Source organism: Gekko japonicus, unplaced genomic scaffold (assembly GCF_001447785.1).
Source record: "Gekko japonicus isolate JY-2015 unplaced genomic scaffold, Gekko_japonicus_V1.1 scaffold6693, whole genome shotgun sequence".
Classification (NCBI taxonomy): Eukaryota; Metazoa; Chordata; class Lepidosauria; order Squamata; family Gekkonidae; genus Gekko; species Gekko japonicus.
In genome coordinates, this window is record NW_015167260.1 from 19,368 (window position 1) to 25,001 (window position 5,634).

Consider the following 5,634-nt stretch of genomic DNA (forward strand, 5'->3'; position numbering starts at 1 on the left):
CCCGGCTTCCCCCCCCCCCCCCGTCCTCATCTCCCCTACCTGGACTGGAGGGGCAGCAGCCATTTCCACACCTCTGAGAAGACGACGGCTCAAGGGCATCTCTTCCCTGCCTGTTCCTGAGACAAAGGAGGGAGGAAGGGAGTTTGTTTGCTTGTTACCTGCTTCACGCACCCCCTTCCATGGATTGTGAAACCTCACCCTGTGTACACTCAGCACATTTTTAAACACATTTTATACTAAATTTGGGGAGAGGCAGAAGAGAAGCACCAGGTTCTTATGAGCCTCTGGGATTTTAAATGCTGCCAACAGATTTCAGGCTTCTGTGAGACCTGTGTCTGGCCTGGGGGGGGGGGGAAATAGGGAGGTGGAAATGACGTCACAGGACAGGTCAGCATCACCTCCGGCCCAGGCGTGACTTGAGCTCACCTGGGGAACACAGGGGTCCCACGAATGAGTTCCCGGAGTGCCACTTGGCATGCTGACTTCACCACCGGGGTTTTCAGCCAGATGCAACATCCACAGGACACCACATCTGCCCCAAGCCCCTCCCAGAGACCCTCCCCAAAGCATCTGGGGGGGGTGGGCCATCCATAGCCCCCCTCCATCCTGTTTTCCCCCCAGCAGCCAGCCAGGTGCTTGTTTAAGGATGGGCAGAGAAGCCAAATTTTTCCCCAGGGACTGGTTCTCAGAGCTCTGCTGCCCCCAGAATGTGGAGGCTCAATCTATTCACCAGGTTGAAGAGCTTTGCTGAGGTTTGTCTGCCTTTTCTCTTTTGAGCCACCTTGAGTTCCTCTAACGGAAGGAAGGTGAGATGTGATTATTTTAATAAATGGGAGGAATTGCCCTCCATGGAGTTGTCTAATTTCCTTTGAGAGGCATCGCAGTGGATAGAGTGCTGCAAATTAACTGTGTGCTCTGTGAAGAAGCATTTCTTTCCTGACCATAACTCTCTACCCATCAAATTCACTGGGGGCCCCAATCGTAACCAGGAACGACGAGTCCTTACCATAGGAGAAGGCATCTTGGACAAGCTCCACAGCCTGCACTCTCTGCCCTTGCTCCATGGAAGCTCCTTCCGCCTCAGGGAATGCCGCTTCTTTCTTCATGGATGGTGCCCACGTCTGAAACAGCAGGGAGGGAGAGGAGTAAAGAGGTGGAATGGGAAAGAGGCCAAGGAATGGATCCTGCCCCACTCCCAGACTCTGCACCCTTCCATCAGCAGGCCTGGTGAGTTATCTGGAGGGCTAAGTAATTCTCTACTAGAAGAGGCTGCTGAAGGAGGCTGTTAAATCTCCCACTTGGATGTTTAACACTTGGACAAATATCTCTCAGGGACACTTCAGGATAAGGCCAGATATCATTGCTTCAATTGGACATACCTGGAGGGAACCCCCCTCACCTGTTCTGCCTGCCTCTTCTCCTCGGCCTGACTCAGGAGGAAGCCTTCGGCCAGGGCCACCGCCTGGGAACTGGTCTCCGGCCCGCATCCTCTGACCCAGCCCTGCATTTCCTGGGGCAGGAGAGTCAGGAACTGCTCCAGGATCACCAGGTCCAGGATCTGCTTCTTGGTGTGCCTCTCCAGCTTCAGCCACTGGCTGCAGAGTCCGTGGAGCTGGCTGCAAACCTCTCGGGGCTCATAGGCCTCATGGTAGTGGAACTGCCGGAAACGTCGGCGATGTACGTCTGAGACTGCAGTGAGCTGAGAACGGATCTCTGGCCCCGGGCTCTCCCAGGATTCAGCACCACTCCCAGCTGGGGTGGGATGGGGGCCTTTCCTCGCTGTCCTGCCAGTTCCAGGTCCTTCTTCGTCCTGCTCTTCCATCTCCTTCCCCTTCTCTCGGGTCACCTCTGACTGTGTAAAGACACCTTCAGTCACTCCGCTGTGAAGAGAGGAGGCTTCTCCCTGGGGGGAAGGAGAGACAAAGACAGCAACATAGAAAATAAAAGAGACTGGAGACACACCACTGAGTATCACACACCTTCATATGCTCCTCAGTAAACACGTGAGAATTGCCTTGGTGGATAAGGACAAAGGGCTTCTTGTGGTTTGTAGACCAGGTTTGATATCATTTTTCTATATTACAAACCAACCTGTTTTGGATATGCCTCCATGGTCCTTTGGGAAACTTAAGTGTCTCTGGCTCTTTAAGGATGTCAACAACCTTGGCCTCTCCTAACATTGGCTCACTCTGTCCTAGGGAGAAATTCTTAAGGTAAACCCCCAAAGGACAAGAGGGACTGGTGACCCCTCGACCACTTTAGGCGTCTCTTCGACAGGCCTGAATCTTTAGGAAAGAGCTCTGTCCGAGCACCCAGCTGAGAGGAAGAGGCAGGAATGTGTCTGTGTGAAGAATGAGCAGCTGAGATCGGGAGGGAAAGGAAGAGAGGCTGACATTTGGCTGAAGAATGTGGAGGCGCAAAAACGCTCCCTCTGGGTAGTGGATGTGACGTAGTGGGCCTGCTACTCTGGGGAAATTCCTCTGGCTTCCACCCTTGCTCAGCTCTGCCAGGATCTCTGTCATGTAAACTAAGAGTACCAGGAAAACAGAAGCCATCAGAACTTTCTTCTTCTTCCAAGGGGAACAATCCCAAATAAATAGTATCCTTTGGAACGTCTTTCCCCTTGAAGAAGCAGGGCGGAGGTAACAGGTCTGTCATCCAGAGAAGAATCACAGTTTTCTCCTGGCCCCATAATCGAACTCCCCCCGACAGAAGGGCTGTTTTCCAACGACTGATCCACCGCCTCGCCGACACTGGGGTTCAGGGGTCTGCCTTACAGTGGCTTTCCTCATTCCTTCAGGGTCGGGGACCAAGGGTGGCATTCTGGGAACAGCGGTCCCAAAGGCACCCGCTGGATTGCCGCGTGCCCCAAGGAGCAGTACTTCCCCCAAGGTTATTTAACATCTACATGCGCCCCTTTGCCCAGATTGCCTGAGCGCACGGGCTGGGGTGTCACCAGTATGCGGCTGACACCCAGCTCTATCTGTTGCTGGGCGGCCAGTCTGAATGTATTCCGGAAGACCTGGACCGGGCGTTGCTGGCCGTGGCTGGTTGGCTTAGACTAAGCCAACTGAAATGGAATCTGATGAAGACGGAGGTCCTGTGCGTGACTCGGAGCGGCCCGAGGTTAGGGATCCCACTCCCGACCTTCGATGGGGCGCTGTTGTTGCCAGCGCCAGAGGTTAGGAGTTTGGGAGTGCTCCTGGATGCCTCTTTAAGGATGGAGGCCCAGGTAGCCGCCACTGCGAAGTCAGCTCTTTATCATCTTCGGCTGATCAAGCAGTTGGTTCCCTTTCTCGAACGCAATGACTTGGCGACAGTGATCCACGTGATGGGCACCTCGAGACTGGATTACTGTAATGCTCTCTACATGGGGTGGCCCTTGTCTCAAATTCGGAAGCTGCAGCTGGTGGAAAATGTGGCCGCCAGGCTGCTGCTGGGCCTCCCCGTGCGGGAGCACATCCGGCCTGCGCTAAAAGCACTGCACTGGCGGCCTATAGCGTAGAAAAAGAGGTGCAGGAGCTCATTAGCATAACTCATTAGCATAACTTATTTGCATATGCCACACCCCCTGGTATCACCGGAAGTGTGTCAGAAAGCAACACCACCGCTCAGGCTCCACTGGACTTTTTTGCTAGGTATTGGGGGTTGGGGGACGTGCAGATCTGCCCTCACAGAGGAGGGAGAGCTTGTACCTGAATAAAAGCTGGTCTTAAAGGTGCCACTGGACTGTTTTGGACCGGGGGGGGGCCCCTCTCGCACCTCCCTCGGTGATTCTTGGTGTGATGGCCCGGGGGGGGGGGCCCTCTGCAACTTACCTGGCTGCTTCTTGCTGTGACTGAGGGCTGCTGGGAGCAGGGGGCGGGGCTTGTTGCATGTGCCTGCCCCCTGGGCTCTTTACTGCCGGAGCTCCGGTCCTGTGCGCTCCTGCAGGAAATGACCCCTGCCCTTCACAAGAGAAGGCAGGAAAATTCCCCAGTCACGGCAGCCCTTCTGTTAAAACATTTTTTTTTTTGGGGGGGAGGGGTGTTGTCCTTCTAACTGTGAGGTGGTGGTGGGATGACTTTTCTGGGTAAACTTTCCAAGGAAAAGCCGAAGGCCCCCTCCCCATCAGCCCCAAAGCACGGGGGCTGCAAGGGAAGAGGGAAGTGGGGCTCTCCATAGGACAGCGTTTTGGGGAAGGGAAAAGCTGTACATAGCCAGACATATAGGCTGGACTTTAGGAAAGCAAAATCTAACACACTTAAAAGTTATGCTAAGTAGGATCCCGTGGTCAGAAATACTTAAGGAAAAGGGAGTTCAAGAGGCACGGGAGTTTCTTAAAAGCGAAATACTGGAGGCGCAATCACAAATGCTTCCTAGGAGAAGGGAAAATGGGAGGAGCCTAAAAAAGCCAAGGTGGCTCCTTGAGAAGTAAAACAGACTAATTCAGAAAGTGGAAGGAGGGCCTTATAACCAAGGATGAATATAAACAGGGGGTGTTTCCTGCAGGAGCGCACAGGAGCGAAGCTCCGGCAGTAAAGAGCCCAGGGGGCAGGCACATGCAACAAGCCCCACCCCCTGCTCCCAGCAGCCCTCAGTCAGAGCAAGAAGCAGCCAGGTAAGTTGCAGAGCCCCCCCGGCCCCCCGTTCCAAAACAGTCCAGTGGCACCCTTAAGACCAAGTTTTATTCAGGTACAAGCTCTCCCTCCTCTGCGAGGACAGATCTGCACGTCCCCCCCCAGCCCGCCTTCAGGTACAAGCTCTCCCTCCTCTGTGAGGGCAGATCTGCACGTGCCCCCCCCCAACAGCTAGCAATCCAAAAGAGTCCAGTGGAGCCTGAGCGGTGGGTGTTGCCTTCTGACACACTTCTGGTGATGTCAGGGGGTGTGGCATATAAGTTATGCTAATGAGTTATGCTAATGAGCTCCTGCACCTCCTTTTCTACAAAATGACCCCTGAATATAAACAAATAACCAGGGCTTGTAGGGAGAGTTTTAGAAAAGCTAGGTCTCAGTATGAGCTCAGGCTAGCAAAAGATGCTAAAAACAACAAAAAAGGGTTCTTTGGTTATGTTCAAAGTAAGAAAAAGAGGAAGGACATGGTAGGCCCATTGCAGGGACAGGAAAGTGAAATTGTAACAGGTGGTGAAGAGATGGCAGAACTCCTCAATTCCTACTTTTCCTCAGTCTTCTTTTGCGAGGAAACGGTGCTCAACATGGCAAAACCAGAACACATGATGAGGGAAGGGAGTTGCAGACTAGGATTGGCATGGGGTAGTGCATAAACACCTGGTTTCTTTAAATGAAACTAAGTCCTCAGGGCCAGAAGAACTTGCAGATGTAATTGCAGAGCCTCTGTCCATTATTTTTGAGAATTCCTGGAGAACAGGTGAGGTGCCAGAAGTTTGGAGACGGGGAAATGTTGTCCCCCATTTTCAAGAAGGGAAAAAAAGGAGGATCCGGGTAATTACTGACCGTTAGCTTGACGTCTATACCTGGTAGGGAGGACGGATATGATTACTGAGAGCCAGCATGGGTTTGTTGTTGTCGTCGTCCTCCTCCTCCTTTTCTTCTTCTCCTCTTCTCTTATAAATCCAACATTGGCTTCTCCTAAGTTCTTATGTAATTAAAAAAAAAAGAAATTAGCAATTTC